This window comes from Agelaius phoeniceus, chromosome 1 (assembly GCF_051311805.1).
Source record: "Agelaius phoeniceus isolate bAgePho1 chromosome 1, bAgePho1.hap1, whole genome shotgun sequence".
Taxonomy (NCBI): Eukaryota; Metazoa; Chordata; class Aves; order Passeriformes; family Icteridae; genus Agelaius; species Agelaius phoeniceus.
The window spans coordinates 94,759,208-94,784,488 of record NC_135265.1 but is presented as its reverse complement, the minus strand read 5'-3'; the positions used below and the strand labels follow the sequence as shown (position 1 = coordinate 94,784,488).

The following is a 25,281-nucleotide window of genomic DNA, read 5'->3' as shown; positions in this document are numbered from 1 at the left end:
AAATAAAACCCAATGTTCAAGTTTGCTAGCTGTATACTGAGATAGAAACAGGGTTTTAAGATAATCACAGCTCAATACTTTTAGGCTCAGCATGGAAAAAACCCCTTTTTTCTTTCCATAAAAACTATGTTTCCAATTTTTTTTCTTCCCATGGGAAGTCAGTTACAATACTATATTGTAACAGGTTAGTGTTAAAGCCAGGTAATGACAGTGCAAAGGCAATTTTCCTCTAAGAAATACCATCCCCTGCATCTCTGTGAAACTACATTATCCAAGGGACACAAACTCTGATATTAATATACTGTCATTTAATTTAAGAAGGGTCTGATGGGCCTGACACAACCCCCACCATAGTCTTTCCTATTAATGCAAGATATTGCCTTGAGAAAAACACTTACTGCAGCATTTTGAACCCTGTCTGTATTATTTTAAGGCAAGACAGAGTACGATTGTCTTTCAGTTAATGATGTGGCAGGGGGTGGCTTTTTGCCAAGGTTAGGTTAGACTCCTTTTAAGTTGGAGCCTTTAAGATCCACCTGGACAAGCAATAATTAAAGGGAATAGCAAATTAAGTGTATTAGGAAGGGGAAATGATTTACTAACCAAGGGGAGAAATAATTTATTAGAAAAGAAAACTTTTCCTTTAAGCCGAGAGAGTCAAATTACCTCTTTCACAAATCATTTGCCCTGTTGTTGGTAACTCAATTTTTTAGCTTTTCCTCCTCCACAAAAATCCTCCTGACCCACAAGTCTGTGGCTACTTCTTTCCCTGGGGCACTGTTCCCTGGCATACAGAGCCCATCCTGACACGTGCTTTCTGTGTCAGCTCAATAAGACTTTCATTTTCCCTGCAGAACTATTTTGGGACAGGGTGGAGAGATGGAGAAGAAAGCTGGGGAAAGCATTTTTGGACAGACCCTACATGCTTTCCAATGACAGAAGTAGTGAAAGAAACCTAGATAGAGCAGCCTGATGGAGAGTACTCCCCTGAGGCTCCTGTTCATGCACCAAGCCAAAAACATAGAGTTTAAGTCAACTGACTGAAACTGGAAAACAAGAAGTCAGAAATCAAATGGGGGCAGACTGTCGTACTTTTCTAGCAGATGAGCAAGCAAGAGCAATATTTGAGTCATCCCAATCACTGTTCATTTCTTTTAAAACATTTTTTCTGTAATGTATTATTGGATCTTGCACCACAGTTACAAGTGAGACCCCAGGATCCATAACAATTAATAACCCCCACGTTTATTAAAATTCAGCCACAGTGGCACAACATTGCATGCAATTATAAACACAAAACAGATGCAACACCATCTTCTCTATAGTCAGCGAAGATTACAATCTGCAAAACCATGGAAATTTGTGTCCTTGATTTAATGGTTTAAAATGCAGGAAAGCTGTTTACATTCACTGTCAAAATGTTTGCATTACATATGCTCACTGCCCCTGTAGTGGAAATATTTTTCCACTAGCACTGCAGAATAAGCACAAAATGAAGATGCACCGCTCTTACTAACAAAATGCTGGCATAATGCAGTTTCACCTCAGCTAAAACATTTGTTAGTGACTCATCACACTGCGTTATTTGTTCCCTCTACCTTGGATAGACTTCCTGAGAAATTTAGTGTTATGCACATATTTTCAACACTCCACTGATCAGATAGCCTTCTGTACAATGCTGCAGACACTGTTTTCGTGTCCTAAAAGCATTAGCAATATGGATAATTTTTTAAGCCCTTGATCGCGAACTTTAGATTACTCAACTAAATATGGAAAAGGTGCAAACACCTTTCCTGACACAAATTTAGGAGCAATAAGGTAAGCTGGAAATTTTAATTTGTATCTTCAGTTAAAAGATAATGATGATTTTCAATTCTGTACTCTAAAATCAGTCTGTACTTTAGAATTTAGGAATGCAAATCCTAAGGAGATTCAGTGGCAGTTTTTTAAATCTCCAGCTAAGATATCAGTGGACACACACTGAAGACATATAATATTCTGCTACCAGAAAGTCTTTTAAATGCATATCTGGACACACAGACAAAGTGTTGATAATTCTTATGTTAATAGCTACGAAACCCAGAGTTTCTCGTAAGTCTGCAATAATTCATTTAATTTACATTGGCACTGTACAGACTTGCCTATCTTTTCTCATGTTTTCCTCAGTTTCTGTGGGACTATTCCCAAGATAAAGCCCATGCCCAAAATCAAGGTCATATTATTTCATACTAGCTTAGAGCATGATTCAGTCACTGTTACTATGTGCCTGATGGCAAATAATTTCTCTCTCCAGGTAAGCAAGTTGTGTACCAATACAACAAAAAAGGCAGGTACGTTCCATGCAAATCATACCAGAATAATTTATTTTTGTTAATTATCTTATAGCAGCATTTGCTGATATGTTTGATTCATCTTGTGCAACTAAATAAAATGTATGAAATACATATAAATGATGAAATATTATGCAACAGTTTTCCACTGTTGAACCTTATGGAGAAAACTACATTATTTATTCAAATGCACACTGTGAAGGATTTTTTTGCAGTTGTTTTTGCTTAGCTTTTTTTTACTGTGTGGTTTCTTTGCTTGTAAAGAAACAGAAGATGACTTACATCTGAGCATGTTGAGTGAATTCTGCAGATATTTTGGCTGCACTAAAGGTTTCTCTTGACTATGTTAAAAAAGTTTGTTGTCAAGACTATTTACTAACATGCTCTCAAGCCACCATCCTGCAGCCAACCAGCATCTGTTAACAACAATTTGCCTTTGGTTAAATGCAAAAAAAAAAAAATTAAGCAAACAGTAATTTTTTCTAGTTAAGGCAAATACTGCTTGACTGGGAGAATCTTTCCCTACCTGGTTCAACCTTGTAAAAACAGGGTCTTTTGCCTTCAGCTTCAAAACTTTGTATATAATTTTAGGGTCTTGATTATGCCACAACAATCTGGCATTACGACATGCCTAAAATATATTATCTCCATCAGTCAAAGTACAAGATGGCTGGGATAAGGGAATGGTTGTTCTCCACACATGGACGGCAACATGGATTTCTTCCACAGCTCTGTTTAACAGGAATGAATCAGGCTTTCTGTCTTTACAACTGGGCATCCACAGTGTGTGTTTTCACTGTGAACAGATTCAGTTAACAACTCTAATCTGTTCCTTGTGGGGTAGAACAGAATATTTTGGAGACTTTTATACTCCATTTCTGAGGATGTCTAAACAATGTTCAAACACATACATATGCAAAAGTGCATTTTTTTTCCTGTTTGCTGCTGCTCACATTACATGAAGATGGCATACATGTATTGAAACAAACGTGACTCATTTTGGAATTGCACGTACACTCGGAGTAACGTATTCTAACACGCTAAAAATGCAATCCCCAGAGACAAACGTGCTGAAATCGATCTTCAGCTGCTCACAATACAAGTCAGTTCTTCTACATCCAACTGAGCTATTCTCTGACCTGACTGCCTTCTGACATTGCTGGTGGAACAGACTGGGGTGTTTCCAGAGTGTTTCTACTTCTCCTGTATTCAATCATTCAAGACACTCTCTGAAAGAGAAAATACAATTTTTTTTTTTTAATTATTCACTCATTTCTCATACTGAGGTGTCCTAAATTATAGTACAAACCTGGGATTACTAATTTAATTTTAGGGTAATCACCTTCTGACAAATCCAAACAGCCCTTTTCAAACAGTGTATGCCTATTCCCTATTTGTGGCATTTGTTTACTCAAAGCTTTTTCTCTTAAATATTGGAAGATGCAGGGATACAGTTAAAGAATGTGGGTAATGTCTAAGGAGACCTGCACAAAAAGTCTAAGATGAAAGCTAATTGGTTAGCAATTTTGCTGTGAATTCAAAACTTAGAGTAGGGTCACTAATTCTGTGGCCTTTCAACTCCTCTCAAGGTGATTTATGGGTTTGTGCTGAAACACTATAGCAGACTTAATGGTTTTGCATGGTTGAAGCATGAAATAAGGTGTAACCTGAGTGTTTTCACTGGATGTAAGTTTGTGTTTGGGAAAGTTTTTGAGTCCAAAATTTCAGCCAAATTTCTACATTGTAAAACCTACAGTCACATGAGAACTCGAGGGGAAAAAATCAAATTAATGTTTTTTCTGCAAATGCTACAAACTCATCAACATCAAAACACTTAGATTCATACTACTTTTATTTGATTGGCCTTTCTAAAAGGAACCCAAAAACATCGAAGTCAGAGTTCTTGCATTGTAGTGACATGGAAACTAGTTCAGTTGTTATGTACAGCTTGATGGTTCAGAACATCCTTTACAGGGAGTGTTGTGAATTCAAGAACTTTCTGATCTAAAACCCTGTTTCCTTTTCCCTAAGTCCTCCAGCACACTGAAGGCTGCCATGGTCACCTTCTGGACTTCAGGTACATAAACCTTGGACACCTTTAAGTTTTGACATCATTCAGCAGCATGATGCTGCAGGCTGCAGACTGCATGCTAAATACAAGAAGGAGACAGCATTTGAGATTTCAGTTAGCTTTAGAATATAGAAAACATTTCCAGTCCCTAGCTGGAGTTCATTCTCAGCGGTGAACCCTAGGAATATCCTTGGAAAGTACTCACTGTGAGGTCCTCCAACACTTACCACAGCAAGACCAAGACTTTTTGTTAGTTATTTTGTCTGTCAGGCTGTTCTCAGCTTTTACCTAAGCAAAAAGAGTCTTTTCAATCCCTCACTTGGAGATTAGTAAGTCTCATGCAGCCCTATTCTCACCAATTTCACATCCTTCTCTCCTTCCCATGATTCTCAAGAAGTACAAGACTTTGCAAGAAAAACAAAGAAAATAGCAAACTCAAATTCTATTGAGCTCTGGGGCTACAGAACTCAACTGAGTTTCCTTGATAACTTCATATAAATCCATTTTTGTAGTTGCAAAATTCTATGATATTTAACCACTTGCATATCCCTGGGGGTTTTATGTACAGACGCACCAAAGTCCTGCAGGCAGCATTTGAGAACAATATTTTTCCCTCTTTCATTGCTAGTAAAGATGAAAAAGGTTGCTTTCAGATCTCTATCCCAGCAGTCTCCTCAAAACTCCAACTGAAAAACTTTTCCGACTGATTTTTCCTTCTCTGTCAGCCTAGTTTATATGTGGCCAATATTGCATTTCTTAGCAAACCATAACATGCAATCCCTCTGTAAGCTAATGAGGAAGAGAAATTTATGAATTTCATATGCTTAAGTACATTCATAAATAAAAATCCATTTGTAATGCTCAGACAGATTTGTTGCTGAGAAGGTTTTATGCTGTAATGCAATTTTTAGTTACCCTTGGAAGTTAGAGCTTGTTAAAATCCTTAAAGTTTACTGAGTCCAGACTATAATCAAACTCCAGCCATAATGGTGCTTCACTGGGTCAGTATATGAAGAAGTAAGCCCTCAAAATAAAAATTCCCTTTCTTTTCTCTCATCAAAAAATGTTTAAATTTACATTCGCAACCCAGTGCTTTATAGAACAGAATCTGGGGATCATACAAATAGCACATGGAGAGACAGTAAAGACAGAGACTATATGTGTTTTAAAAAATTAGAGACAGAAAACAAACAAACATATATTTAAAGATGTAACTGTATTTATTTACTTGATGGTTCTGCTGTAAATGTTTTCCTTTGCACTCTACATAGCAACAACCTGAGCATTCTCCCTTCTGTCAAGATGGTATCCAAGTGACAAGCAGAACTATAGAATTAATAAAAATTAGATAGGGACCTGATTAACTGTCTCACTTTTGCCAGCTAAAATAATTTCCTTCCAGAGCACAGAGTGGTTGTGATGGATTAACTTTTCTCTAATGAAAGTGGAAACTGCATCAAAAAGGAAATAAAGAAAAATTTACTACTCTGATGTTTGTGCATAAAATTAAAAACAGTGATGTGAATTATTGATCTGACCTGTTAATAGCAAATGTAAATTTCTTTCAGAAGAGCATTTCTGGAAAAAAAAAACCCAACAAAAACCTTCCCTTCTTTACTACTATCTTTTGAAATGCTCATTGTAAGGATAAATTTATCCCAACCCAAAGAAACTTTATGGGTGCAGGGGATTTGGGAAACACAAAGTAGTTGGCACAATAGGGACCCCTGTCTGAACTGCAGAACAACTTTGTCTGGTGAGTTTTGAATATCTCAAAACTCACCAGACAATATCTCAAGTTTGATTTTCAGGCTTGATGTCAATAAACTGTCACTTAATGCTCTTTCATTTCTTTCCCCACTTATTAACAGAATTCAGGATGACCTTCAAGCACTTGGTGGGACACACAGACATACACACACACACAAACATTGGTATATTGGTGTGTTTCTTTGAGAAGTGTAGGTAGAGATATGCCAGTTTCTATGGTAACAACAAGACTTTTACATTAGTAACAGAAAAATAGGTGTTGAGATAACCTCTTAGAAATTGTCAGTGCTTTAGTTATTTCCAGTGTCAGGCACTGCTTTCAATTAATACACATTTAATTTGTAAATAAGGGTACAACCTTCTTTAGGAGTTAAACACTTTGCTGGTGTGTAACAGGTATGTATTCAGAAAAAATGCTGCAATGCATCAGAGGAAAAATATTCTGCAAGGAAAGATTTCTGCTTGCTGTGGGATTCTCATGGTATTATTTTTGTAGCATGGTGATTAATTTGTCATTCATCAAAAGAACTCACTGATTAATTGAAACATTAAGAAAAGTTCAAGCAAACATAATGAAACTGCATCTTGATTCCTGGTTATTTTTTTAAATTTTAATTTAATGTTAAGAAATCTACTTTTGGCAGGTTAAGAGCTATCATGGCATGCTATTGTCATTATTTATAGTTAAGCCTGACATTTCCTAGGCAAAATAATTTGACCAGGCAAGGCTTCTGTGTGCTGCCTGAAATGGGTACAGGAGTCCTCCATGGAGGAAAATCCCAGCTGGAACAATTCTCCAGATAGAGGAAAAACCAAGAAATGGTTCATGTGCACATCTTTTTTCACAGAAGCTCACATTTTCAACCAGCTTTACAATTGCTGCAGAAGCTCCTGTTTCCACAGCCCACAGCCCAGAATCAGTAGGAAAATGGGCATGTTGAGACAGAGGAGGGAGTGGTTGCAGCAATCTGTACTCTCAATATTGTGGGTTGCATGTCCCTCATAAATCGGGTCAGTCCTTTCTATCAACTCTAATTCATGTAAGCAGGGCACGCTTGGGTTCAAAGCAGCCCAGGAATGACAGATAGGATGATGACTTAGTGGTTTTCCTGAGCTTTGAGGCTGTAATGTACCATTTAATCAAATGTACATTACAGCTCTCTTAATCAACAGAGCCCAAAATGTTACCAGACTTGCAGTGATTTTGCTCCTTTTTCAGGCCCACTGATTTGAGCAAGGCTTTGTGCAGGCAACCTTGTAAATGGTAAGAGTGAGGTCTGTACCGTCTCAAGGTTGATCATTTGCCCTTTCTCACAATCTTGCAAATAACAATCATATCTTACCCATCTTCTCTTTCTTTATAGAAAGAAAAAGAAGAAGAAGAAGAATGACAGCTCTTTTGCTTCATAACAGAAAGGAAATCCTGCTCACTATAATTGAAGCAATGTTTGGAGCTGCTGGAAACAGTAAACTGAGCAGCCATTACTTCTCAGTAAAAAAAAAGTTTTAAAAAGTAAGTCTTTGTTTATGATGGTACCTACCCAGGCCCATTATAGTGCTCTCTGAACAAATCATACTTTCAGTGTGATAATCTCAATTACAGGTAAACATGGTTATTTTATAGGAACACCATCTTACAGACACAGAATTGAGATTTTTTTTTGTTTGTTTTGTTTATGCTACAGAATTGTATAGATCATCCTCCTTTTGCATCCACACTTAATTTTGAAGCCAGATAAAATCCTGAACTTCTGTTAGTCAGGTTAGACCAGTTCTTCCAACAATACAAGGCCACTGCTATCATGCCTATGTAGACATTACCTGTCCCTCTACAAGCAGTTTTTCATTAAAAACACTACAGTTACACTCTTGCTTTTGCAGAATTTCACTGGTCGTACTTTCCAGCTTGAAGGTTTGGGATAGTCATGATCAGTTTGGCTCTGAATACCCCAGTGTGGTTTCCATCTTTATGAGCTCAGAGGAATCATCCATGCACAGCAATTTGAACTTGAGTATTTGCCCAAATCAGTAAAATAAAAAAACACATAAACTACTATCCAGACTCTTAAGAATACACTGAAAAATGTCAAAGCAAACCTGGAAGGAAGTAGAGGAGCTACCACTGCAAATGTATTTGATGATGCTTTTCAAGCCCACATGGTACTCAAGGTTTGAAATTCATGAGATTTTAAGGGAAGAAATGAAAATAAAGTGAATTATACCATCAGTAAATGAACTAATGTTATCCAGCTTCTCTGAAGCAAGATGAACTCCTTCAAAATACTATGAATACAAGTTTGCAAAGGATGATGTACATCAGTCATTATATTTTGTGGACAGTTTCTTATTCCTAGTATCTTTCAGGCTTCAGCATCAAATACTTTCTGTTAAGAATGATAAACTGTAAAACTGTCCTTTTCATGCATGACCAGTGAATGATAAGGAGTACTAGGAGTAATTACAATGATCTCTGATGCAGATCAGAACAATCAGAATTTTGTCATTTTTAAAAAATTAGTTTGTTGAAAAATGGAGTTTCACTTTCATATGTCGACAAGGTGGGGCTTTTTTCCCCTTAAAACTGAGAAATAAGAAGTAAGAGATAAAATTAACAAGAAGAAATCAAGAATAGTTCTATGAAAATGCAGCTCCTCAGTAAGATTAATAAAAGTTCTTAACAGTTATTATTGGTCACATTCTACATGTTAGGAAAGCATTTTCTGCTTTCCAGTTCTTCTCAGTGCCACCATTCACACAGGATGGGAGGTTTGGGCAAGTGCCTTTGTGCTTATATTTCCTAAATCCTTCTTCTTCCACCTAATGGGATTTGTGTCCTTTATAAACATTCATAACCATTTTGTTAAACAACAATCAGTAGTCATAAGCTTAAACCTTTAGAGACCACTTAACATCTAACCTAATCATGCAATTTCCATGACCTTTTTTGTCTGGACACCATACTTGCTTCTAATGCCTCTCATCAGCAGAGAGAATCATTTTTCATTACAGACCAGATCCTTATGAGTCAGAAGTGAGAGTCTTTTATACAGAGGCCGAGACCTTAAGAGCAACAGCATTGCAACAGCATCTAAACATCTGTAGGCACTGACAAAGATAAAATGTCTTTTTTTGACTTCTCAATAAGTCATGCAGCTTCCCAGATTAATGAGAGAAATACCCTAATGATTCATCAGTGCCATTTCTGTCTAGCTGCTCAAAAGGTGAAATGAAAAAGAAAAAAAAAAATCAAAGTATCTCCTAAATTCTTACCTCAGGACAGTTGACTGAATCAGTCAGTGACTTTCAGTCCTCTCAGTTCCCTGAAGTCTTAAAGGTCTTGTGTATCTCAGTGATGTCAACCTTTTCTGTATTTTTCTTCAGACCAAAAAGATTGACAACCTTCAACCTTGCAACCTTCCTCCCTCCTTTCCTCACCTCACTGCCTCTGCACTCCACCTGAGCCTTGTTGGGATGCTTTTAGACAAGGAAGCTGGGCTGGGTCCAGTACCCAGTGCTGGGAATGTTGCTTTCCACAGCTCCCACCCTTGCACCATAGACTGCATGCATGGGGCTCTTCCCAGCAGCTCAGAAGGGCCCCTCACTCCCATGCAGCTGGGCACTGGAGCAGCCAGCTCCTGCCTGGACTCCCTTCTTTTTGTCAGTGCCACATGAGCAAGGGGACCTGAGTCTCTGTCTCCAAAACCAAAAAGGTTCCACCAATCCTTTCCTGAGTAAGGGTACAGTTTATGCTGTGTAGGGTTTCAGATCTGGTTGAATTAGGAATCTGAATGAAAGGATTTGTGGGACCTGACCCTAGGGCCCTGCAGCTCTTGCTAAGAACAAGGTTTCCTCATGGTGCCAAGGAGTACTTGCCAGAGCTCCCCATGGGAACAGAGACAGTGGGAGGGGAAGGCTGCAGCACCTAACCAACATGTCAGAAGGACCACATGCACACCAGAAAGGCAAAAGCCAAGCAAACCAACTACAAAGTTAAAAAGTAAATAAACTTTTGAGAACACGCCCAACCAGTAAAGCTATATGCAGATTCCAGTAGAGATCCAAGCCAACATTTTTAGGCTCTAAACACATCCTTGAACTACTGTAGCAATAGTGCTGAATCTCAAAGGACTGTTGAGTGTAAGGAGCTATAAAGGATGAAAAACTTAGCAAAAAAATGGGCCTAAGGTTCAGATTGCTGCATTCATCATGAAAAATAAGTGATGATTAATAAAGGCAATACATTTTTACACTGCAAAAGAATCTCCAAATTTCTCTTGCAAGAATTTTTGTGGTGATTTGAAGACATAACTGACTTTCTTTCATGCTTACCTTTTTTTTTTTAAACTGAAAACCACTTACATTCCTTGTAAGTTGCTTGGGATATTATTTCCAGCTTAGGAACTGGGGCAAACTCTAGGTTCTGATCCTAAAGATCCTTCTGCACATGTCTAGCTTTATAATCATGAGTGGAAGATCTGTTGGCTTGCAGGAAGTTTGAATAGAGGTTGCATAAGCATATAGGTAATTTTATCCCTCTGTGAACTGAAAAGATCTGTTGCATCTTTTGAGGTTAGCCCACCCATAATAAAACTGAATCATACTCATCTCTTGGTCAGCTGTGCTGTGCATGGGGATCTCTTGATAGAATATGAAAACCCTTTATTTCTGTCACAGTCATTTGAACACCACATTCATGAAAAGGGGGTTAGTATGTCATTTTGTTCTCTAGTTTTCCATGGGTCTTTTACCAGACTGAAACCTACACCTTATTTTCCTCCATTGTCTGGATGCCAAGCTGAGCGAGGTTAATGCTTTGAATTACACGCCTACTAATCATTTACCATCAAAACTGGTAGCATTGTGGAGGCACACAATGTGGTGCACTGCAGGTAAAGGTATCACCAAGCTGTCAACCATTTCTTAAAGGCATCTGCTGTGGTGGCATTTCTGTAAGATGGCCACAATTCCTCTTTGTGAACACAAACAATTTCAGGTAGAGTAGGAAATCCCTTGTTTTCTTTGCCCTTGCAATTTCATTTCATTTGCTCAAAACCCACTCATGACATCATGTAGAAACAGCAGTTAGGGAGGGGGGAGGTTGTTTTTGTTTGATGTTTCAGGCAGGATTTTTGGTTGTATTGATTAAAAAACAAAACCTAGATGTTTTAAGGGTTTTCTCATAATTTCCAAACCTGTGATGGTATTTCTCTATTGTTGCTTTTCAAAAATTTGCTTTCACAACTATTAAGTATCAGGAAATGTTGTTGTTCTGAACTTTGCTAAAATCTGCTTTTAAAATTTAAGTGTGAACCCCAAGGGCATTACAATGGTTGCACTCCCAAGGAACACAGTTTGGACGTGCTTCATTTTCAAATCCCACTTGGTGCTTCTCTTGACTCCTCACCCCTGCCTGCAAGACCCATCTCCTCAAAAAGTTTTGGGTTTGAATTAATTTTTCTCCTTCTCTGAAAAGCTGCCCTGGGCCATGGCTGCCTTCAGGAGATCTCCCCAGGGTGGCTGCTCCTCCCTGGTTAGCAGATGCAGGGGCAGGGGGGCTGGGCTTGCTCTCTTGCAAGTAACCAACAGCAGAGATTTATTTGCATTATGCTGACCCAATAAATAAAACCGATCTTGACTCTGTAATGTGGAGTGAAGAAAAAGCAAGTAAAAAATTGTACTGGTAAGGAAAGAAACCAAACAGAGAGAGATACGAGAACATTTTCCTTGTGTGATTTGTTAAAACAAGGGGTACACCAAATAAGTGGTAAATGCAGTGATGATGAAAACTTCCTCAAGCGCCACAGGGCATTTCTGCAGCTCCTACTCAAGCAGTTAAAATTTGTCTCAATATGGAATGTAAGGAGAAGAAGAACTCAATTTTTATTTCTGAATCAGTTTTGCAAATTATTCTGACAGTTTCAAAGAAATTTTTTTTTCTGTCAGAGTACTAGAATGGTTTAAGGCAGATTGAGAGTAAACATCCAGAAATGCACTGGTTTCTCCCTGAAATAAAACCAAACAAAGAAATAAAAGAGTAAGGCTTTCTGGGTGCATGGGATTTGACACAAAAAGCAATTGAAAGTATGTCCCAGACCTCAGCATTAGCTCTTGGCTTCTCTGCACTGAAGAAGAAAATTAACTGGTTTAAGAAACGCATATGAAATTTCCCATCTGGCTGACAACATGGATGTTTCTGCTCACTGTGACAATCTGAAAATGCTGCTGAGATGTTTTAAAGTCAGTGTTTATATCTAAAAAGCCAACTCTTCCACAGCTAAGGTGGCTCTCCTTGCTTCCCTAAGATATAAATTAAGACAATAAAGTCCATCTGAAACTCATTTTTAAAGGTGCACAGCCATGATAAGTGTGCTTTGATTAGTGCTCTTTAAAATTCATCTTCTTACTCTGAAGCCAGTTTTTACTTTCAAAGTTGTTTTTGTCCTCCATCAAGGAACATTTAATAATTGGGTTTAAAGCACGTCCAACTGTAGTTTGTATTTACTTGCTAATCAGATTAGCATTGCTAAATACATGTGTCATGTGAAGGTGTACTGCTACACTCCTTAACTTTCAAAGGCTTCAGGTACTTTGGAAAAACTGATGATGTTATGACAGACAGGTAAAGAGCACCGTAAAGCTGTCTGCTAGATACAGCGTATGCAGAAGCAATTTGCCTTCTAAAACTCTGAACATGATATTCTCTAATATTTCCTGGCAGATCTTCAGTAGCTAGAAAATAAGCATTTCCATATGTAAGAAAATATTCCTTTGAAATGTAGATTTTTCTTTACAAGAAAAGAACACAGAGAGAATTGCATTTTTAAGCTAAGGGTTCATTATTATTTATTTTTCTGCTTTGAAAAATGTTGTGTGTTTCCCATACAGCACTTAGGTGGTAATTGCAATTCTAGGATCAGCTAAATTACTGTTAACAAACCTCCTAGCTGTTTTGGTCCATTAAGAAAAACCTTTAAATAAACAAATTTTGGCTAATACATAGCTCCTCGCCAAATACTTGGGTAATGTTAAATTTAATATACTGCAGCGAACATAACTGCATTTATCTAAAATTTAGAATGTGCTCACAACACTGCCTCTCTGTTCCACTGCTTTAGTAGGGTGTTTTCCCCTTTAAGGAAAGCATTTTAAAATGGTTGCTAGTCATCTCAGTTGCTGCAACCACATGATGCAATCTATTGTCAAATTAGTGGGTGGCAGCAAGTGGAAACAGATTTCACCAGCAATAAAGCCTGTCACATGATTTCATCTGTTCACAGTCATACAATCTCTTAGCCCCTTCCTCCTGTTTGATCCAAAGGCTCTGTCCACATGGAAGCTGATCTTTGCTATCTTGAGCACTGCTGCTAAATAACAGACTTTGTCTTTGTGGATGGTTTTCACTAAGTGGTATTTTGGGAGCGTACAGGGAAGTAAACCATGTAGCATAGAAAAATTTGCCCATTTTTTAAAAACTGGCTAAGTGCACAGATGTTTTGCCAAGTCAAAACAAAACTTAAAGAAAATAGTAACAAAATATTTGCAAAAGAAACCAAATCTAATTAAAGTTGTAGAAAAAGTTATACTTTTAAAAGGCTGAGCATACTATACATATTTATAAAGGAGATGAAAATTTTATATCTGAAGTACAAATAAATTAATCTATCTAGTATTAAGTTAGTGGTAATCACACATGAATCTGCAAATATATGGAGGGTGGGGCAAAGGAGAAAATTTGGTACAAAAATAGGTACAAACTTGTCATGTACACTGAAAATCAGAATATTTCTAACCAGAAGTATTGTGTTTTTATTATGGAATAGTGTCATTATACTTACTTCTAATTTTAAGTGCCATTAAAATCACCATCACAAATTATAAAACCAGTCAGGTGTTCTAGGTTCTTTGTAACTTTGTGAAATATCTTCAACCCTGCCTGGTCCAGGACAGCCAACAAACTGCAGGTTCCAGGGCCAAGATCTTGAATTTCTACATTCATTTTGTAATGATAATACTAAGAGGAGTGGGGGATGGGAAGCACAGGCACGAAAACAAAAACTTGGAAGGGAACCACAGTGTGGATCACAGAAGACAGAGGTTTGCCCTGCCCTTTTTATGCCATACCTGAAAGCCAACTGCAGCAGTCACAGGGACTCAGGGACTCTCCTTCCCTCACACTGCACACTTCCCCTATTTCCCAAAGACTTCTAGAAGAGAGCAATTGTCTTGTGCTCTACTAACCTATGGGAAAGATCATTTTTCAAGGAGTGCAAGTTCCCTTCTGACACCTTAACACCAGGGAAACATACATTCTCAGCCCCCTGCTCAGGGCTGGGCTTTGGCCAAAAGAACACTCCATAACTAATTGTCTGCAATATTGCTCCACAATAACTATCTATCCCAGTTTGAAATGAGGACAAATGCAATGTTCTTCAGACCCTGGACCACCAGCTGAACATTGATTATTCATGAATAATGTGATTCCCACTTAATGGGCCGGTCAGTTAAATTAAACATTAGTATTTGTGCTGTCAAATAAAATGCAAAGGCCAATGAACAAATTTTTCTGGAGAAGTAAATGTCACAGACTTCATTTTTGGAGAACTGCAAGCTAATGTGCAGATCAAAAGGATCACCATTTCCTCAATAACTATGGAAATGCTAGATACAGTGCATGGCATGTGTTTGAATTTCTCAGCCCTTTCTCAAATGAACTGTGACTACATAAGGAATCTGGCTATGAAATATACCAACAAAGGGGATTCTCCCTGACAACACCTAATGCTGCATCCTTTATAAACTATTTCCATTGAAATTTGGTTCTCTTGCAGTGTAGGAAATCAGGAAGCATAGAAAAACATGGAGCTCTGGATCTAAATGCTGGTCCAATTCAGAAAAGCACTCACTGATGTGCTTAACCTTGCTTAAGCTTCAGTGAAGTTAAACATGTGCATAGCTGTTTTATCAGTGTATTTGCTGAGCTCACTGCTAAAACTACTCTATTAGTGAGTTACTTTCACAGACAAAAAGAAAGTCAGTGGTATACAGGACAGAAGTCCCCAAGCTCAGAGTTAAAGGCTCTCTTTTTTTTTTTTTTTTTTTTGTCTATGTAGTCATTCATGTAAATAGACCTGCACATAATTGTATTTCATTTAATTTCAAACATATCTGTATTTTATGTAGTCATTCTTGTAAACAGATCTGCTTACAAAAAAAATATTTATGCAAGAAGATCAAGTATTTGCACATCTAAGGACCCATTTTGCATGGGCAAATAGTTGTTTACACATACGGATGAAAAATAGGGATACACAGATATGCAAGTGACTCTGAAATCTTGACACACATCGCCTTACAGGATGAAGCTGGAAGAATGTCAACAGGCAAGAATTATCCAATTAAAAGTCCACAGTCATGTATGCATTTGGAATTAGTTCTAAAGGCTTTGCAGAAAGAACATTCTGCAGTAAACATTTCATCGTCACTAATTCTGTCCAGATTCATTCAATGCACATCCCCTTCTGAAGATCCATTAATACATTTTTGATTTAGAGAAAAGTCAGCAAACCATTTGTCTCAGAAAGCTGCCAAAATAAGATTGAGACACGTGTAGTGGAAAAGTATCAGGACTTTATTCACTCTCAAGAAAAAAGAAAATCAGAAAAAAACCCAAAACTACTGAGGATCTGAGAACAAAATCTGGGTCTGGTATTAAAAAAAAAACCTGAATATGCACTGGTTGCTATAGAGAGAATCTCTTACTTTCAACCACAATTGCAGATGTGGTGGTGTTGAAGTGAGTATGTATGTCCTATAATATTTAACAGCTATGTAAAAGATGCAAAAAAGTGATCTGAGATATTTTTTCCCAAAAAGATATTAGATAATTGTGAGTCATGCACTGACTGCCCAAAGGAATATAGGAACATTCCACAAATAGCTGAGACTTAAGTAACCCTAGACAAAACATAACAGTTGGCCAAAGAGTAGTACTTGTTTACTGATAACACATTATAAACAGTAAAATAAAACAGGCATTAAACAATAGTCAAATTTAAAGAATTTACATAATTGCTCGATCTTTCTGTGTGGAAAATGATGAAATAAAGTCTGGAGTCACTAATGAGAGGTAAAGAGGAGTATGTCTTACCACTAAGTACAGTTCACTGCCAGAGTACCTCATTTCATTCCCCACCCAGATCAGTGCCTTTTCGATCATGTAAAGCCCCTTCTGACATAAATGAAGCTTCTGCACTGGCCTTTCTCAGTACAACAGATAGTACAGTGTGGTTGAAAAGTCCCTGCTGTTTGAAGCTATTAATACTTGACTCTTAGATCACAGTAGGACCAAAAAGCCACTGATCAAGGCCACATGATTCTACATTTAAGGCAAAAACAGAGGAAGTAACAGTCTGCCTCAGAGAGCTTAAACTCATTGATATGGCCCCATCAGGCAATTTCTGTTCCATTTTCTAGATTTATCTTCTAGAAAATACAGGCTCAAGTTCATTTTCAAAGTGCTATTTTTGCAAACTGTTTTTATGAGGGCTTGGGTTTAGAATCTTAGAATCATTCCTGTGCAGCTTGTGCCAATGTTTGACAACCCTTTTAGACAAGAATTTTTTCCTAATATCCAATCTAAGCCTTCCCTTGTGCAACTTGAAGCCATTTCCTCTCATCCTATTGCTTGTTACCTAGGATGAGAGGCTGACCCCCACCTGGGCACAACCTCCTTTCAGGTATTTGTAAGGAGAAATTAAGTCTCTCCCAGGCCTGCTTTTCTCAGGCTAAGCAACCCCATCTCCCTCAGCCATTCCTCATAGAACTTATTCTCCAGACCCTTCACCAGCTCTGTTGTCCTTCTCTGGACTCACTCCAACACCTCAATGTCTTTGTTTTCCTGAGGGACCCAAAAGTGAGCACAGGGTTTGAGATGCAGCCTCAGCAGTGCCAAGTACAGGAGGATGATCCCCCCTCCGGTCCTAAGCTGGCCACACTCTTGCTGATACAGGCCAGGATGTCACTGGCCTCCTTGGCCTCCTTGGCCTCCTTGGCCACCTGGGCTCTCGTTCAGCCACTGTCACTCAGCGCTCCCAGGTCCTTTTCCACCAGCAGCTTTCCAGCCACTCTGCCCCCAGCCTGTGGTGCTGCCTGGGGTTTTTCATGACCCAAGAGCAGGATCCGACACTTGGCCTTGTTGAACCTCACAAAATGGCCCCAGCCCATTGATCCAGCCTGTCCAGATGCCTCTGCAGAGCCTTCCTGCCCTCCAGCAGATCAACACTCCATCCAACTTGGTGTTCTTTGTAAACTTACTGAGAATACATTCAGTCCCCTTGTCCAAATCACTGATAGAGATTAAACAGGACTGGTCCCAATGCTGAGCCCTGGGGAGCACCATTTTGGCTGATCACCAGTTGGATGTAATTCCATTCACCACCGTTCTCTCGCCTAGCCATCCAGAAAGTTTTCTATCCAGCAAAGAGTGCACCTGTCCAAGACAAAAGCAGCCAGTTTGTCCAGGAGAATGCTGTGGGAGACGGGGTCAAAGGCTTCACTAAAGCTCAAGTAGACGACTCCCACAGCTTCTCCTTCCTTCACTGAGTGGGTCCATTTGTCATAGAGGGAGATCAGATTGGTCCAGCAGGACCTGCCTTTCATAAGCCACACTGTGCCTGATCCCCTGGTAGTCCTGCATGTGTCATATGATGACACCTAAGATGAGCTGATCCATGACCTTCCCTGGCACCCAGGTCAGGCTGACAGGCCTGTAGTTCCCCAAATTCTCCTTTCAGCCCTTCTTGTAGGTGGGCATTGCCTTTGCTAACCCTTAGCCAGCTGGTACCTCCCCAGTTAGCAGGAGTGCTGGTAAGTGATGGAAAGTGTCTCAGTGGCACTTCTGCCAAATCCTTCAGTACCCCTGGGTGGATCCCAGCTGCCCCCATAGGGATGTGAGTGTCTCAGTGGTGGATCAGATCACTGACTATTTCCCCTTGGATTGTGGGGGCTTCATTCCCCTCCATGTCTCTTTTTCCAAAGAGCTCAGGAAGCCAGGTACTTGGATGACAGCTGGTCTTACTGTGGAAGACTGAGGCAAAGAAGGCATTGAGTTCATCAGCCTTTACTTCATCCTTTGTCACTATGTTTACCCCTGCATCCAATAAAAGATGGAGATTCTCCTTAGCCCTCCATTTTTGATAATGTAATTAGAGAAATATTCCTTATCTTTTAGAGTAGTAGCCAAATTAGGTTCTCGTTGGGCTTTGGCCTTTCTAAATTTCTCCCTGCTGCCTGCCCCTCCTTCCAAAGGTCATAAACTCTGGGGTTTTTCCCTGAATTTCAGCCAAAGCTCTGTGTTCAGCCAGGCCAGTCTTTTTAGCTTCTTTCTTCAGCACATCTTCAAGGCCCTGATGATGCCTGCTGGTGAGCAGGAACTGTGAGACCAGAGCTGGGCTGAGTTCCAGAGAGAAGATGCACTGGCCATGATGTGAGGGCCAAGCAGGGCTGGCTCACAGGACCAAAGTCAGCACACACACCTCCATACAAAGATATGCCCCCCAGGTTTGCACTGCTCTGGCTAAAAGGTGAGAACTTAAGAGAACACAAATATATCTTTCATGAAGATTAAAATCAGAGATGAAGACAGGCTACAAAAGCTAAAAACAACTTAGGCACAAAAAGAAACAGCCAGGGGATTTTTAATTCATTCCCCAGTCATCAGCATAGTGAGGTTTCAGAGTAGCCAGTCTACAGGAAGAAAAAAGGAGCAAAATCCTTAGGTATTTATAAAATGAAGCACAAGCTGTTCATGAAAAGCACACTATGCTGTGATCACCTGGAACAACAGAGGACTGGCATTGATGAGTTTCTAAAGGGTTTCAGGTTTCTAAGGAGTATTTCCTACAGCATTCATGTGTTTATCATTTTCACAGAATCCAGGATTCACATGATGTTGACAACTGTAATATATTCTTTGTAAATTGCAATTGAATCTTTGAATCTCCTGACAGTTGAGAAACTACTTTCTCTCACCTGTTTAATTAACCATGCCATGTTTTCCAAAGAAAATTAATTGTCTCAGTGCAGCAGTAAGGAAACTCAAAGGTTTGAAAGAAAAATAAATATGAGCATGCAGCAGAGTAAACATTTATCCAATAAACATTTTCACAGCTGAGTTTCAAACTTCTCATGTTCCAGCTTCTTATATTTTATAATCTCATCCCACTTGGTCCTGGCACCACATCTCTTTGAGATATGCCTCATGGGAAAACACTGCCTTGGTAATCAAAACATTTAGACTGCAGAAGAAATATAAAACAATTCTCAAGGAAGTTTTATGGTGCAGCAACTGCTCCAAGATCAGATTGTAACTTTTTCCTGCCTGGTCCTTAACAATTGATGAATAGAATTGGTTTTGCATCAAGCTAACTCTACCCTGATTGGTGCAAGTTTTGGCAGATGTTTCCTCTGAGTAGAAGCCAGTAACGCTCCCGGTGACAAGTGTAGTGTGTCCTCTTCCTCACCCTTCTGCTCCTGAGACTATCTGTTGCTGCTTTCCATAACTACAGTTAACCTTAAAAGTCTCAATTTTAACCAAATTGAAGTAGCTTTTTTTTTTTTTAATTGCTTTCATTTCTGCTTTTACCAACATTTTTAAAAAAACATTACTCTGAGAATGGAGCAAACAGTTGTACATGAAAAGGAGAAATGAAAATGATCTTCAGATAGTTGTTCCTACAGCAGAAAACATTTTTGGTGTTCAGCTGTGGTTATATGATGGAAGAAAATCTTTAGAGTATCTACCAGTTGGATAAAGTGGCAATCACTGAAATAATGATGTTAATCATTGCCATTTCAATGTTAAGAGGGCTGAGGCCTTTTCCAAAGATTCTGAAAGTTTCTAATTCTCTGTAACATGATTCCACACAGAATGTTAAAGGGAAAGACCAGCATTTAGTCTTATAAACTGAGCAACTTCTTCCTTGAAAAAAGAAATCTGGATAAGTCATGAAAAATATACCTGCATTTCAATGAGAAGAATTTCAGTCGGGGCCAGGGAAGGTGGGAACTTCTTTCTGTCTTTGGAAATATTCTCAACATTTTGCAAACTTCATACTTTGACCCTTTAATAGCTCTAAGTCCTCAGAAAAACTGTTGCAGTATCTGCATTTAGAAACAGTGCCCATGTCCTCAAAGGTTTTTTAGCTCTTTAGGTCAGATATTAAAAAATCAGACCAATATAGCATAGCTTCAGTGAAGTCAGTGGAGAGAAGCCATTTATCATAACCAGCTAAAGGTCCCCCTTGGCATATTTCAGCTCTGAAGAGCAGTAAATCTCACAGAAGAAGCAGACACCATGCCGTCAGATAAGTTTTTGAAACCCAGTGATATATTAAGTATGGTTTAGATTTTGTATTAGTCAAACAAAACTGAGAAACACTTTCCTTTGATTTGTTCCATTTCTGAGTGGTTCAGAGTAAATTTTAAATGAGTAGTCGTTGCTTTAATAACTCCACGTCTGCGTGACCTTGATCTCGGTTTAACTTTTTCTTTCACTTCTGCTCTTGCATGTGCATGTCTGTATTTGAATGTGCTCATGTCCTCACTAGCAGCATTTCTGTAGCTGCACTTTCTTGGTTCTCTGATGCACCTTGGAAACACCTGTACAGTCCTGGGAGTCCAGCCCTTCTGAACTCAAGACCCAGATGTCAGAGGGCCTCAGCAGTGGAGCAGGCTATATAGATACTTTTGAAAGACTTTCAGATTAACAGAAATACAGAATTTCTCTTCCTATGACTATAGAGGGAGGGTCAGAAAGTGCTAGGAGCCAGCTGATTTTCTTTGCTGAACACCACCCCAGTGCTTGGAGCAGCTCATCAGCACATTTCAAGATGCAGCACAGCTGTCTCCAAACCAGCCCCAGTGGGCACTGTCAGAGGGAAGTGCATTTACCCCACTTGAACCACAACTAGTGTGGCTTGCCTGCTCTTCCTGAAATGTTGTCTGCAAGAGGCAGACAACCTGCATGGGGATTGCTGCTTGTTGAATACCTGCCCGAGCAGATGAAGGCTTTGAGCTTCCTCACCTCCCCCTCAGTCACACACCTGCTCCTGGGCAGCCACGGTCTGGCCATGAGTAAAAGCAATAATCTCTGCAGCATGAGAAACAAGCAGGCTGCTGAGCCTCATGTGTGTACCAGAGAGGCATCACAAGAGACTGAATAAGTGATTTTTTTAAAAGATGTGCTTATAAATCATTAAAGTGACATAGTATGGGTTTGGGGTTTGTTTTGCAAGCTAGAATGGGAATTGTAACATCCGTATTTCAAAACACATACCCTTACATTTCCATTTCCTGTGGAAGGCATCCAAATTTAACCTTTAATTTCTTGAAGAGCAGTTTCTTATATTTATTTGTTAGAATAAGCAAACAGCTGACTACAGCAAATCCAGGGAGCTCTTCTAAAACTATCCACAAGCATCAAGATAAGTGCATTTCAAGCATCCCCCAGGAACTTTAAAAACACACCACTCACCTGCTGCCAGCTGTTTCACTCACTTTTACTTTAGTGCAGCTGGCATAGGCTTATCCCAATTTCCTGTGACCCCCAAAAGTCTGAAACTGGCTCCACCTCTGCTGTGCCAAATACAGTGGAAAAAAGGCAGGCTGAGAGGAGCCTGCTGTCAAGTTAAGATCTCCCAGTGTGCCTTTGAGGGGCCACATTAGCTCTGACAACTGGTGGCCAGGCACCTGAGCACAAAAGCCACTATCAGAGTGCCCACCTGGTGGGAGATGGTTTCCCTAAAGCAGGACAGATGGTAAGGCTCAGGAAGGGCCAGGATCCCAGCCACAGGATGGGTGATCCAACAGTGCACTGTCACAGGCATGGGTACTCTGGGTTTGGGACCTGCTGCCTGGGGGAATTAAGGTAGGTTGGGTGCCTCTTGGAGTCTTACTGCATTTAGGTTCAGGCTCCACAGACACTGCTCACAGCCACAGGAAGTCCTGGGGGAGGTGGGCAAGTGTGCCTTGCTCTGAACAGCAAAGCCTTAGCCAAAGGTTGGTCACCATAAATGACAGCAGTAACAAACACCATCTTTAGGGGCACTTGTAGAGTGACTCTGGGAATGGCTCCAGCTCCTGTGCTCCTGGGAGGAATGGGGATGTGCAACCATGCAAACCATGGCATAAGGAAGAGCATATGCAACCCATGGTATAGACTGATCAGAATTATAGCCCTCTTTAATTTGCACACCCTCCCTCAGCACTCAGAAATTAGCGTGTATGTTGTCTACAATATAATGGTCTGGACCTGATGAATCAGGAGTTCAGTGCTCAGGAATTTCCTCTGAAACCTCACACATCCCCCTGTGATCAGTTTAGACCTGACCCAGACTGCAGTCAAGCTAATCCCTCAGCTGTGATGTGTGGTGAAGGTGCTGGTTGCTGCATACCTGGGTAACCACCTCTCAACTATTTCTGCTTCTCCTTCTGGCTGCAGCTCCCTTCAGTGACTGAGCCCATGCCCTGCTTTCCCCACTGCAGCTACCTGAATCTGGGCTGTCAGCAGGTGGTTGCTGATAGATTCAGTTTTGGTTTTTGTAGCCCTTGATGCTGGTCACGTTGGCTCCCTTTCAGCAAGGGTATTTTTAGTTTTATGTATGTAAATTTGAACGTGCAGGCAGTGTGTCACAAATCACAATGTACTGGTTTCCATTTACCACAAAGACCTACACATGGGTGTGTCAGCAGAAGGAGCAATGTCTGATGGCTTCTTCTTCACTGCCTCAGATTGCACTTCCAAGATTTGGGATTACCACAAGAAATTGATGGAAATTCTTTTCCTTCCAGGAGTTGCAGGACTTTTAAAAATATCACTGAAGTGCCAGAGAATGTTTTTGTAGGAGCTTCAGGCCCCAATGCTTGCAAAAGCTGTCTTGAACAACCAGGGGTTAATAAATGCTCTATTGATAAATCTGACTCTGATGTTTACCCCAAGGGTTTTGGAGGGTGGCAGAGCTGGGGAAGGGAGAGACTTTTTACATTGGTAGGCCCATCTGAGAACTTCTTAATCCTTATTACAGTTACACTTTTCTGTGCTTGCCAGCCCGCAAGAAAGTTTGAAAGTCAGCCTGACCTCTTGTGTGTCTGATCTAGGTCCAACGGGGAATGAGATCAGGGAGCTGTGAGAGGCAAGCTTAATGGGGAGACTGCTGCAAATGTAGCAAAACAAATAATAGAGGCTCAAGTTTTTTGTTGTAGAAAATACAGTGCTATGGCTTTTGGGTGCCAAGAGGCAGTTCTTTTAATAGCTACATTCTTTGTAATGCTGATGAGTGGCAATATAGAAAGATGAAAGTAGGAGGGCATTGTGTTATGGTCTTACATATATTATGCCACAAAGAAAATGCAGTTGCTGGGTGGGGATTCTTCGCCCTCCTCCTGCTGAGCTATTCATGCAAACTCTCCTCGGTGGATGGCAATCCCCATTCCATCTCTCCTAAATCCCAAAGGGTTTGCCAACTGACTTTCAATTTTTCAAGTGGAAATCGCAGGACTGAATGGTGCATTGAAGTATTTCCTCCTACACCTCACTGCTCCTTTAGGAAGTGAGCAGACATTTTTTCCAAAAGATGTATGCCATCTCCTGGGAACAGTAGAAACTGCAGGCCCCTCGTATGGAAACTCCCTGTAAATTGTATTTGCCTCTTCTCGGAGGGCATCATAAAGCCACCAAATAAGTTCTGTGTAGCTAGGACTACCCTCCACGTCTAAATTTGTTGAACTTTCCACAATTTACACCAGAAAACCTCAAATTACATTGAAAATGTCATTGTTTACTTTGTGCACGGGAAGATTTGGATGCATGCCAAGTAGTGTGACAAGATAAGATTCGTCAATACATGATACTAATCTGTCACAAAACAGCAGTGGAGCTTAGCATACACTGATGTGATGTTTTAAGTCAATGGTATGAGTCTGAAATGCAGCCCGTGACACTGCTCTGATGCATCTTTCTTGTCCCACAGGACAAGAGACAGAAGAAAACCAGAGATTTTGTGCAAGAGACAGAAGAAAACCAGAGATTCCCTCCTTAAAACACCATACGATTCCTTAGCATTCAAGAGAAGATATGTTTCTCTTAAGTCCTAAACTGCAACTTGCATATGTCAAACAACAGACTCATCTCCTCATCACCCTTATGCTTTTTATTTGCTACTGACATGCCATTCAGCTTTCTCCTGTCAAGGAGATGTAACAGGGAATAAAATCCCTGGATGCAAATAAAGGCAATTTTGCATATTGAATTAATAAATATACAGGCGAATGAACTCTTTGTCTTTGTACTGGTCTTTAAAACAAGTTAGTTATATCAAATGGACCAGTCCTTGAAATAATGTATGTAAGCATTGTTTCACATAATAAATGTTTTTCTGTGTTATATCTATTAAATATACCTGCAAAATATCATAAAAATATCTTTCATTTCATAAAGGTAGATCAATATCTACTTTAAATAATTAGGAATGACATAATCTATGCCCATGGAATTTGCTTTTATGTAGTAAGCAGTAGATTTAATACTCTTAATTTATCAATTTTTTATCAATTAATAATTGATATTTTTTAATCACTTTCCATTTCTTCCACAGACCTGAGAATCTTTGAACAAGAACTGAAAGGGGACATTTTTTTTCCTCAAAAAATATCATAAGAGAAGAAACTTTATAGAATGGCATCAAAAAGTAAGTAAAGAATGACTCAGGAACAAGAGAAGACAATATCAGGCATCCACACTGACTAGTGGCTGAGCTACAGCAGAGGGCATCTCTTAACTCCCTGAAGTCAGAATTCTCCAGTCCTCGCCACCAAATTCCCAGTTTAATAAAAATTTTGCTTCATGGTTTGTCTTTGTCTTCCCTATCCCAAGATCTGCAGATTGCGTCCAGCTACCATTTGGGCTGTGCCCCCTGTGCATGGGGGTGACTATAAAGGTGGGAGAAGGCAGGGGGAGGTTCACTGACAACAAGGTGCTGGAGAGCCCTTATTAGAAGAAACAGGCTTTTCCTTAGGGTGGATCACAGTCCACCTACAGACAGGTTTTATCTGACC

The 25,281-nt window shown here is 39.7% G+C and overlaps 1 long non-coding RNA gene across 2 annotated transcripts; it reads left to right on the top strand.

The window, feature by feature from the left end:
- Positions 1-1,671: 1,671 nt before the first annotated feature.
- LOC143695919 (uncharacterized) lies at positions 1,672-25,015 on the top strand. 2 transcript variants are annotated; one of them, XR_013185367.1, is made up of 3 exons: positions 1,672-1,818; positions 7,536-7,684; positions 24,822-25,015. It is a non-coding gene; the product is annotated as an uncharacterized LOC143695919 (long non-coding RNA). The 2 variants fall into 2 exon arrangements; XR_013185365.1 differs by lacking the exon at positions 24,822-25,015 and adding an exon at positions 24,198-24,421.
- The last annotated feature ends 266 nt before the right edge of the window (positions 25,016-25,281 follow it).